Consider the following 12,800-nt stretch of genomic DNA (forward strand, 5'->3'; position numbering starts at 1 on the left):
CTGACGAACAAATCCATTGCAATAGAAAGGAGCCTGTGAAAGATAAACTATGTATATCTACATATTTTTGAAGTGTGCAGCTAAAGTCAAAACAGCAACCTAGTTTGGGTTTGGTAAAGCCCTTACAGGCTTCAGATCATATGTATAAACCAAATGCTTTCATTTATAATAATAGTGTATAACAACTCTAACTTCCAGTTGTATGAGTAGTTTTATCATTATGTTAGGAAACACTCTATACTTCATAGGTTTTTGCCTAACATAACTTTTGGTTTTCTCTAAACCAAATTAGTTGCCTTTATCATTTGCCTACAAATATCATTGTTTAGGGCATAACAAATAGAAATTATACATTTATATCTAAGAATATAATTAGATATAAGTGGCTGAAATTAGTAACAGTAGGTAACAGAGAACAATTCTGAGTGCTGGATGCTATTCTAAGTTACACTTACACACATTCTGTCTCTTAATCCTTACAACTCCTGTGAGGTTTAGGTATTATTCCAAATTTATGAATGAGGAAATGAGGAAGCAAAGATAAAAACTGATGATATTAAATAAAATTGAAGATAGAATGTTTGGAGTCAATTAATTCAATCTAGATTCATTTATCCATACAACAAATCTTTATTGACTCTTGGGCCCTGTTGTCTCTACTGGGGACTAGGGCCATAGCAGTAAACAAAGCAAGGTTTTTGCACTCATGGACCTTCCAGACGGTAGTTAGAAAGAGGCAGTAAACAGGTATCTAATTCATTGGTGGTAATAAGTACTATGAAGAAAGAGCTGGTGAAAGGGTTGGAATGTGGGGTGAGCTTAGTGCTCTTTTATATCAGATGGTGTCTTAGTTCATTCAGGCTAATACAACAAAATACCGGGGGAACGATCCGAGATGGCTGATTGCTAACATCTCAGGATTGCAGCTCCCAGTGAAAGCGCAGAGAACGAGAGGACGCCACACTTTCAGACAAATTTTGGTCACTCACGGAGCAGAAGATTCCCAGTGGAGGAGCTGCACGGGTCGCCAGCGTGACTCTTGTGGCCAGCGCAGCGGTTTTGCCGGCACCTCAGCGCGGCAGCTCTTGGTGCAGAGTAAACGGGACTGGTTCCCCTTCTGACCGAGGTTTGGAGCTACGGGAAGGCAGAGTCGCCTATTATGGACTCAAGAAGGAAGCCAGACTGGAGATTCCCGGGCAGAAAAGCACCATCAGTCTTAATGCCGCTGTTTTGGCCGGCGCAGTGGGTTGCTCATATTTCGGCCCTGGGAATTAACAACTTGGACGTCCACTCAGAGACCTAATTTGAAAGTTGGTAATTACAAAGACGACAGGTGGATAAATTTACAATGGTGGGAAGAAACCAGCATAAAAAGGCTGAGAATACTCAAAATCAGAATGCCTCTCCCTCCAAAGAGGATCACAGTTCCTCATCAACAAGGGAACAAGGCTTGATGGAGAACAAGCGCATCCCATTAACAGAATCAGGCTTCAGAAGATGGATAATAAGAAACTTCTGTGAGTTCAAAGAGCATGTTGTAGCCCAATGTAAAGAAACTAAGAACTTGGAAAAAAGGTTTGATGAAATCCTAATGAGAATAGACAACTTAGAGAAGAATATAAGTGAATTAATGGAACCAAAGAATACAATGTAGGAACTCCGAGAAGTACGCACAGGTTTAAACACTCGAATTGTTCAAGCAGATCAGAAAGGATATCAGAGGTCAAAGTCCAACTTAATGAAATAAAACAAGAAGACAAGATTAGAGAAAAAAGGATAAAAAGGAATGGGCAAAGTCTCCAAGAAATGTGGGACTATGTGAAAAGACCAAATTTACGTTTGATAGGTGTACCTGAATGCGACGGAGAGAATGAATCCAAGCTGGAAAATATTCTTCAGGATATTAGTCAGGAAAATTTTCCTAAACTAGCAAAGCAGGACAATATTCAACCCCAGGTAATACAGAGAACACCACAAAGATATTCCTCAAGAAGAGCAACCCCAAGGCACATAATCGCTAGATTCACCAGGGTTGAAATGAAGGAGAAAATACTAAGGGCGGCCAGAGAGAAAGGTCAGGTTACCCACAAAGGGAAGCCTATCAGACTTACAGCAGATCTCTCAGCAGAAACTCTACAAGCCAGAAGAGAGTGTGGGCCAGTATTCAACATCCTTAAAGAACAGAACTTTCAGCCCAGAATTTCATATCCAGCCAAACTAAGCTTCACAACTGAAGAAAAAATAAAATCTTTTATGAATAAGCAAGTACTCAGAGATTTTATTACCACCAGGCCTGCTTTACAAGAGCTTCTGAAAGAAGCATTACACATAGAAAGAAACAACCAATATTAGCCTTTCTAAAAATATACCAAAAAGTAAAGAGCATCAACATAAAGAAGAATTTGCATCAACGAATGGATAAAACGGCCAGTTAACATCAAATGGCAGTAATCCTAAATTTAAATTGACTAAATCCCCCAATCAAAAGATACAGCCAAAACCCAACGGTATGCTACATCCAGACCCGTTTCACATGCAAGGATACACAAAGACTCAAAACAAAGGGATGGAGAAAGATTTACCAACCAAATGGAGAGCAAAAATCAATCAATAAATAAAAAGCAGGAGTTGCAATTCTCGTATTTGACATATAAATAGATTTTAAAGCAACAAAGATACAGTGGTAGAAGGATCAATGCAACAATAAGAGCTAACAATCCTAACACCCAGATACATAGAGACTTAGACTCAATGAGACAGAAAATAATAAGGATATCAAGGACTCGAACTCAGATCCGGAACAAGTAAACTTAATAAATATTTATAGAGCTCTCCACTTTGAATACACAAAATGTACATTCTTGTCAATACCACATCACACCTACTCATAGCTTTAAATGAAATATTGATTGGCCATTATTAATACCCTTTTTTTTTTTTAGAATAAAGCAACATTTTCATTCTCTCTCCCTCTTTTTCTTCCTCTTTCTTCCTCTCCTTCACTCCTTTTTTTTTCTTTACTTCTCTCAAAAAAAAAAAAAAGAAAAGAAAAAATGAAATCAACTTGTAGACCTCTAGATCCAGGTCAGAAATGTCGCTCTCATTGCCTGATTTCCTCCCCTCCCCTCCCCTCCCTTCCTCCTTTCCTCCCCTCCTCCTTTCCTCCCCTCCTGCCTTCCTCCCATCCTCCCTTCCTACAAAAAAAAAAAAAAAATACCTTAGACTGGGTACCTTATAAATAACAGAGATTTACTTCTCATAGTTCTAGAGACTAGGAAGTTCAAGATCAAGTGACCAGTAGATTCAGTGCCTGATAAAGGCGTATTTTGTGCTTCATTGATGGTGCCTCTTGCTGTATGCTCACATGGTAGAAGGGGCAAGACAGCTCCCTTCAACCTCTTTTGTAAGGGCACTAATCCCATTCATGAGAGCAGAGCCGTCTCACTTCCCCAAAGGCCCTACCGCTTAATACTGTCATGTTGGGTACTAAGTTTTAACATAAAATTTTAGGGGATGCCAGCATTCACACCATAGCAGATGATAAGGAAAAGGCAGTCTCCTGAGGTTGCCTTAAGAGAATGGGAGAGTGAGCCTTGTGGGTATTTGGGAGAGAATATTTCAAGAGAAGGAAAAGCACATGTAAAAGCTCTAGCTGAGCTAATTTGTTTCTTACTGTATTCAAGGAACTGCAGAGAGTACAAGGGGCCTGGCCATTGTAAATACTTTCTCTTTTACTTGGATGAGATAGAAAGTCCTTGGAGGGTTTTGAGCAGAGTAGTAGTCCGACCTAGTAAGTCTGCTGTGTTCTGCTAGTAGATGTATCAAATGGTAAGGTGATTATGAGAGTATAACTGTTATTCCAGGAAAAAAAATAATTCCACCAGTATCTATCATCAGGCCTTGTTTGTTTTTTCAGATTTTTTTGATGTGCACATTAGCTTTTACAGTTAGCCCCGACAGTAGATTGTAGTCTAGTTGGAAATAAAAGACTAAAATATGCAAAACAATAATTTTATGTTGTGGATCTATTCTATACGAGGAATTAATGTATCCAAGGATAAAAGTGTAAGGCACAATGACTGTCCTCAGACTGATAATAGTCTAGTAGAGGCTGAGACAGAACATTAAACTCCATAAATTTTGGGATGAGTTGAGTATTAATCTACCTGCCACAAGAGCCATGAGGTATGGCCATGAGGTGTGGAGTAAGCTTGTCCACCACACAGTCCATGCGGCCCAGAATGGCTTTGAATACAGCCCAACACAAATTTGTAAACTTTCTTAAACCATTATGAGTTGTCTCTTGTTGCCCAGGCTGGAGTGCAATGGCGCTATCTCGGCTTACTGCAACCTCCAACACCAGTTTCAAGCGATTTCCTGCCTCAGCCTCCTGAGTAGCTTGGATTACAGGCATGCGCCACCATGCCTGGCTAATTTTGTATTTTTATTAGAGATGGAGTTTCTCTATGTTGGTCAAGCTGGTCTCGAACTGCCGACCTCAGGTGATCCACCTGCCATGGCCTTGCAGAGTGCTGGGATTATAGGTGTGAACCACCATGCCTGGCCCAAATTGTTTTTTTTTTTTTTTTCTTTTTTTTTAAGCTCATTAGCTGTTGTTAGTGTATTTTATGTGTGACCAAGACTATTCTTCCAGTGTGACCCAGGGAAGCCAAAAGATTGAACACCCCCGAAGAGGATATGGGAAGTGGGGGAGGTCTGGTCTGTGCATTTCTCAGAGAGCTGGTGGAGCTTAAGGAAGTGGATTGACAAAAGTTATTCAGGGCATGGGGAACACTGTGAGCCGAGCACATAAAGTCAGGAGTATTTGTGACAGTGGGCAAACCAGCCTTGAGCCAAGATTGTGTGTAGGATTATAAAGGAATAATAGCACTATTGTTTATTGAGCTTCTGTTATATACCAGTCCTTTATTACACACTTGGTGTTTATAACAACTTTATGAGGAATTATTAGCCCTCTTTTAACAAATGCATAGCCAAAGTATCTGGAGGTTAAATTACTTTTGTAGGATGACACAGCTGGTAAATGACGGAAACATTACTTGAGCAGTTTGATTCTAGATACCATGAACATGCTGTTATATTGTAGAATTGGGGCTAGATAAGTGCCCAAGAGCTAGCAGAGTAGGTAACTCTTATGATTACAGGCAATAGGAAACTATTAAAGATTGTTGACTAGAAGTGTAACCTAGTAAAAACTTTTCAGGAGTATTATTCATGCAATTGTGTGTATAATGTATTGGACAGTGACCTTTACAAAGGTCAGTTTAGAGGACAGACAGGAGGATTTAAAGAGAGTTTGAACTAGGATGGTTGAATAGGAATTGAGACACAAGTCCACATGGGACCACTTTTTGGAATGTATTTTTTCTTTTGATAAAAATACAGAAAACATACAAATTTACAGGAAAATATGGAGAAGATGGAACTTACTCATTTCTACCATATACCCATGTAGAAATGACCCCTGTTAATATTTTAGGGCATTCCTTTTCAAATCTGCCCTAGCTCATGTCTTCCCCTCTGCTCTGCCCCCTCCAATTTTGGAGAGAGGCCACAAGGCTACGTATCTCCTCTCAAGGAGTGTGACAGGTTTTTAAGAAACAGCATTCTAAAATAATGAGATTTTATTTGCATGCATGATTTTATTTGTGGAATGAATGAGCTGGTAAATTCTGGAATTCAGTGAATAGAGAGGGATGAATCACATGTAGCTCCTAGATTTTTTAATTGTGTGAATGGTTACATAGGAGAATTTGGCTAGGTTTTGATGGTGAGGTTGGAGTATGGTGGGAATGGGGGGTGATCAAGAAGAAAATGATGTTGAATTTGATGTGCTGCTACAGCATCCCAAGTTGGAATCTGGAGGTTAGTTCAGAATTTGGGGTCATCAAATAAGCCAGAAAATGTGGAGAAAAAATTGGGTTTAGAAATGGCCACAGTTTTGGTCAGAGTAGTGTTTCTGACACTTCAGTTTTTTTGAGGGCCATTCCAAGATTCAGTTATTTCCTTAATATCTTTAAATGACTCTTTTACTTAAATACATTTATTTAAAGAGAAACTTTATATTGGTACTGTAAATGGAAAACTAGTTCACTTGCTTTGAGTAGTTGGCAATGGCAAAATTAAAATAACAAAATAATGATATTAACTCTTAGATAGATGCTGTTACATGCTAAATTCTCCAAGCCTAAATCTGCCCAGTAAAAAAAAACAAAAAACAACAACAAATGAAATGAAGTGACTAAGATCTTGTAATTAGAAGGCTTGAGGAATTGAAAAGCTGTTAACTTTCTCAAGACATAATTGGTTATTACATTGGTTCTACCTAAAGTGAGGAACACACATCCTAAAGTGGGGAACACTAAGGTATGGCAGAGGAAGAGGAATTGGCAGTGGTAATAGAGAGGAATTAATAAAATACTTCCTCAGTGTATTAGGAAGTTTTATCTAGAATATAAATTGGTAAATGAAAATGTGGACAAGGCACCTAACAATGAGGAAAATACATTCTCAGCTTTTCAAATATAGTAACTGTTAGAACATTCTTTAGATTATGATTCTGGTCTTATGATTGAGTCTTAGCAGGCTTATTTAATTCAACAATAATAATTGAGTAAATGAAATTTGTAGATACAAGCTTAAATGTGAATTAGGCTGTTATCTTTTTATATATGAACTGTCTCTAAAGAGGAAGAATTCCACCACTTTTTAGATCCTACTTTGAGGAAATGTGATTATATATAATAGGGATAGGGAATAATTTTGAGAAATCGTTTTGTGAGTTATATGCAAAGGTGTGAACCAACACTGGTCATAGATGTGAAGTTTCTTTTGCTTTTGGTGGATGGGGGAGGAATGAATGTATTAATGGTTTACTTTTGTTTTTGTTATCCTTAAAATGAAAATTTGTCCCTTAATTCTGAGCACATTTTTGGAAGTTCTTTGAATTTTAGTGATATAATCATTCTACTTTTCTGTGGGTTATGCATAATAATACTTTGTTGTTCTCTACATTATAAAATTAATTTTCAAGAATATCTAAGGGGAATGTATGTGCTTTCCCTGCCTTCTTTTCAAGCTGAATTGAGATGGTCCCAATTTAAGATGAACTTTTTCTGTTGAAAAAAGACTTGTTTAGGGATTGCCATCCTTAAAAAACAAATCATTAAATTGCTACATATGATGAGTATAACCTCACCCTTCCCGTTTAAAAAAATGAGACAAGATATAAATAAATACATAGTGTAATTGCCAGGCCACAAAGCTCTATAATGTACCTGAAGTACAGACTGCTCAGAGCACCTAACCGCCATTTGTAACAGTGATTCTGTGGGGGTAGAAAGACATTCATGACCCCTCCAACTAACCATTGAATCATTTTGGAATGTACCATGTTGAAGTTTGGAATAGCAGTAGAAGTAATTGTTTCTAGCAGAAGAGATGTATTAAAAGAGAATTAGATATCTCTTGCTGTTATCTGCTCTTGCAGGTGCCTGAAATTGTATTTAGTAGAAGGTATAATTGTTAATGTTTTGTTTTGCATTACATTAGGGCTTTTAAACTTAATTTTGAGCAACATTCAGTTTAGCATAACACATAAATTAGATGTAAATGTGATTCACCGTAGAAATATGCTCTGCTGCTTATCTGGAGATTTTTCTGGATCTCAGTTTCTTCAAGCTTATCAGGATTCTTGAAGTCTGGAGGGTGTGGATGGTTGTGTGGAAAGAGGTGATGAATTGGCTGTATCACCTGAAAGTAAATTTCCCATCTTAATCAGTTGATATTTGGATTTCATTATCATATTGTTTATTAAAACACCATTCTATTGTTGTTGACATATTTTCCAGGTTACAAGCATTTTTTACTGGAGAGCGATAGTGTAGACATCTGTGGAACTATGTATGAAACAAATGTATGGAGAAATACCTGTCTTTTGTATTAAAGGGACATCATTTATTAGAATGGACTTTGTTGGATGTAGCTTTTCCAGTTGATAATATAGTTACTTGAAAAAATCTTATATGTAACACAGTTTACTATGATTATTTTTAATTTTTAATTTGTTTTATTATAGAGGTGGGGTCTCACTGTGTTGCCCAGGCTGGTGTCAAACTCCTAGGCTCAAGCGGTCTTCACATCTCAGCCTCCCAAAGTGCTGGGATTATAGGTGTGAGCTCCATGCTTAGCCACTGTGATATTTGGTTGATGACAATTTATCCAGCAAATATTTATTGCATGCCTATGTGCCAGACATTTTTTAAGGTGCTAAGTAGTCTGCAGAGACCAGGAAACATAATCTCTGTTCTTATGGAGCTTTCATTATGATGAGTGAGATGAACAGCAAACAAATTAATATGTACAGTCTGGTAATTATAAATATGAGGAAATGAATGCAGTGTGGTTTCAAAGTTATATACCTCAGTATGGTGACCTTTCTTTAGTTTCCAGGCAAATTTATAGTCTGCTTCTGGTCTTCCTATTGGTGGTGTTGCTGAAGCTAGAAGGAAATCTACCTACTACAGCAGCAGCAGCAGCCTTCAACCTTTCCCTCCAAGGAGTCCCTTATTAATTTTGCTACATAACAAATTACTGTAAATTCAATGGCACCCATTTATTAGCTCACAGTTCTATACATCAAGAATCTGGATATGGTGTGACTAGAACTCTGCTCAGGATATTATTACAAGGCTGAAATCAAGGTGTCAGCTGGGATGATTTCTTGTCTATAGGCTCTGGCAAAGAATCCACTTCTAAGCTCATTCAGATTATTGGCAGAACTCAGTTCCTTGCAGCTGTAGGACTGACGTTTCGTTTCTTTGTGGGCTGTCAGCTGGGAGCCACTCTCAGCTTATAGATGCTGCCTTTATTCTTTGCCATATTCCCTGCTCCACCCCCTCCCGCCCCCCCTCGCCAGATTTTGAAAACCAGCTATGGAGAATATACTTTTTGTCTAATCTCTTACCCACCAATCTCTCTGACTTCTCTCTTCTAGACCCACCTTTGAAGGATTTTTGAGGCTAGTTCAGGATTATCCATCTGGCTAATCCCATTTTCTTAAAATTAACCTGATCATGAGAGTAAAATCCCATCATATTCATAGTCCCAGAGATTTTGCAGGGTATATGCACCATGGAGCCAGGGATTTTGGATCTTAGAATTCTACCTACTACTGACAGACCCCAATCCATGGCTGCCAGTAAGGGTTGCAGTCGCCTCCTGTTTGTGAAGAGGGGGCATTAGTAGCTCTCCTTTGCACATCTACCTGTCACCAGAGACCACAAGCTTCTACATGATGGTAATGGAGATTCTTTTGGGATGTTGAAGGGGTTTGGGCAGTAGTTGGTAGGAACTGGCTGAAGTTGTGGAACAGTGTCTTTACATTTACCTCGTCAGTGCTAGGGAAATGATGGCTCAGGGGAAGAAAGCAGAGTGGAAGGGCAGGTTCTCATGCCCCACATCACCCCTGGGGTGCAGAGTTTAGCCATTTTATAGAAATGAGAACACCAGTGGTTTTATTTTTTAAACCCCAATGAAAATTAGTATTAAATTGCTTTTACAGATTTTTAAAATTTGGCTGGGCTCGGTGGCTCATGCTTGTATCCCAGCACTTTGCGGGGCTGAGGTGGGTGTATCACTTGAGATCAGGAGTTTGAGACCAGCCTGTCTAACATGGTGAAACCACGTCTGTACTAAAAATACAATATATTTATTGCATGCCTGTGTACCAGATAGTTTTTAAGGTGCTAAGTATTTAGGAGGGAACAGGAATCATACCTCTGTTCTGACGGAGCTTTTATTCTGATGAGTCAGACAAGCAGCAAACAAATTAATAGATACAGTCTGGTAATTATAAATATGAGAGAAACGAATGCAGTGTGGTGGCATGTGCTTGTAATCCCAGATACTCAGGAGGCTGAGGCAGGAGAATTGCTTGAACCCAGGAGGTGGATGTTGCAGTGAGCCGAGATCATGCCAGTATACTCCAGCCTGGGTGACAGAGTAAGACTCCATCTAAAAAACTAAATAAAATGAAATACAATAATAAATTTTAAGTTTTTAAGGAAATTTAAAGCATAGAACCAGGAGACTGAAATGAGAATTTATTTAAGAAGACCAAATAAAACAAAGTGCAGATGATCCCTAATTTACGATGGTTCTGCCTTTGATTATTTGATGTCACAATACCTTTATTGGGATGTAATCCTATCATAAGTCAAGGAACATTTGTATACATTATACAGGGAAGATAACCTAAGTCTGCTATGTAAACAGTTGCATCCCATTATAAATATATTTTTTCTTATAGATTATCATAATGTAATGTTCTTTTTATTTAATGTATGCTATAAACATAAAATGTGCATTATAACTTTGAAAACACAAATAACGTTTCCTTTTTCCACAAGGTAGAATTACAACCTGATGGAAATAAATGGACAACTATTTCCAGTTCCCTACTTTTTAAGTTGCATACAGTTGTGCATCTGGTGGTAGAAACCTAATCTCCCAGAGATAGTGTTTCACTTTGTCACGTAGGATGAAGTACAGTGGTGTGATCACAGCTTAGTGCAGCCTCAAACCCCAAGGCTTAAGCAATCTTCCTACCTCAGCCTCCCTTAGTTGCAGGTTTGCAGGGACAGACTAAAGGTGCATGCCACCATGCTAGGCTAATTTGTTTTGTTTTGTATTGTATTGTGTTGTATTTTTATTTGTAGAGATGGAGTTTCAGTATATTGCTTCAGCTGGTTCAAACTTCTAGCCTCCAGTGATCCTCCCACCTTGGCCTCCCAAAGTGCTAGGATAACAGGTGTGAGCCACTGTGCCTGGCCTCTTCTAATTTCCATTTCCTTTTCTAATTTCTCCAGTTTCCATTTCTAGAAACTGAATATCACCAAATGAGGAAATGGAAGCAAAGGAAGTATGAACTTTCTTCTGTAATTGTCAACTTTTGGATTAATGTTTTGGTAATACAGTTCTGTGGAACATTTCTCTGCTTTTACTGTGGTGGGACAGTAGGATTCACTGTGTAGCTTTTATGGTGGTGGGATAGTAGAATTCACTGTGTAGCTAACTTTAAAATACTAATTCCGTATAATAAAGGGAATACATAAGAATCTAACAATAGAGTAAATAAGCACTAAGGTGGTATTCTTATACTAGGTAAAATTTTTGATTTATTACATCATCAAACAATGTGTTCTACAAGTTTTATTATTTTAACTATATAGGTGGTCTTGCATCTAAAAAAGAATATCCCTTAAAAGTCTTGTAGTACGGCATGAAAGTTCTGTTAGACATGGAGCTATGTTTCTGCCAATAACTTGACATTTTGAGGACAGATAGCATCTTATTTGCAATTTGAGATTGTATACAAAAATATCCTAGGGCTGAGAAAAGGCATAGTAAATTGCACCAACACAAACCTTTTGTGTATTTATAGTGGAGGAAAAGTCTACATTGAGTTTGCGTGGGAAAAATATCATAAAAACTCTTTATGCTTTTAACCAGTGGATTGGACCTCATTTTGTGATGATTATTTTGTATGACTAATTTCCAATGCAGATTCCAAGAATATTTCTGCACATTAGTTCCTTATCTTTTTTCTGTTATTTTCACTTTTGGTTAGTTGAAATCTACCCCCAATCACCGTGTCTTGTTCCAGAAGTGTTTCATTAGTTTTTCTTATCTTAATTTTATTTTCATGTTTTCTTTAACTTTTTTATACTAACCTAAAAATTTCTCCTAGTGCTCTAAAAAATTATGAGACAGTAAAGTTGTCTTCAGATGTTTTTTATTTTTACCCAAAGACTATTTGAGTTGGCTTGCAAGATGTGCTTATATTGCATAAATTTCTCTTGGTGGGGAAGAGTCTTTGAGCATTAACACTTCTGGGAATTGTTTCAAAATGTAGTTTATTGTCTTAATGTTAATAAGAGTTCTGGAAGTCTGGTAGGGTTTTTTTTTTTTTTTGTCCTGTATCCCCAAAGACTATATTTAATTTTGTTTTAATCGGGTTCTATAACACTTGAATTGGTTTGATCCTGGATCCTTCATAAAACTATTAATTACTTTTAGTAGTCTCTTGAGTTTTTCCAGTATTTTAGAGTACAGTTATGCTGATAAATTTGGGAAATATTCTCTTTTTTTTTTCCCTTTCCTTTTCTTTCCTCATCTGACTGATATGTATTCTTTAGGAAAAATATTTTAAAATATTAATGCTATTAATTATTAAGTGTATTTTATCAACTAGAAAAATTTAATTAATGTTAAGATTATAACTGGTATTAGATAAAACTTTATGGTGACAGCAATTAAAAAATTGTATAATTTAACTTTTGGTAAGCTGTGGAAGTTTGTATAGACTGTTTTTACAGTTATCACTGAAATGTAACTAAAGTTCAAAGGTGTCTAACTGGCCATTAGGATATATATGATTGGTCATATATTTAACTAGCCTGATACATGATCAGTGAAGCTAACAATTTAATATACAGTATTTCATGTGTTTTTGTGTGTATGTATGAACTGATACACTGATAATATTTTTTAGAGAATGAAAAATGATAAAGTCCTGAATGGTCAATGAAATACTTTAGTGAATGTTACTATTCATTATTGATTTTCTGAATCTGATTGGTTGAAACACTGATCTGAGCTTTTGATATGTTCTTGATATCCATTTTAATTGTTTTCTTGTTGACAGGTTCAGATAATATAATTTTAAATGTTAAACTAAGACATAATCAGGATGATTTGTACTAAAAATCACATAACCT

At 37.1% G+C, this 12,800-nt stretch overlaps 1 protein-coding gene across 6 annotated transcripts in view; it reads left to right on the forward strand.

The window, feature by feature from the left end:
• The window catches only part of FRS2 (fibroblast growth factor receptor substrate 2), a 121,467-nt gene that overhangs the window by 30,992 nt on the left and 77,675 nt on the right, over positions 1 to 12,800 (forward strand). The window lies entirely within an intron of this gene.

Source organism: Callithrix jacchus, chromosome 9, assembly GCF_049354715.1.
Source record: "Callithrix jacchus isolate 240 chromosome 9, calJac240_pri, whole genome shotgun sequence".
In the NCBI taxonomy this organism is placed as follows: domain Eukaryota; kingdom Metazoa; phylum Chordata; class Mammalia; order Primates; family Cebidae; genus Callithrix; species Callithrix jacchus.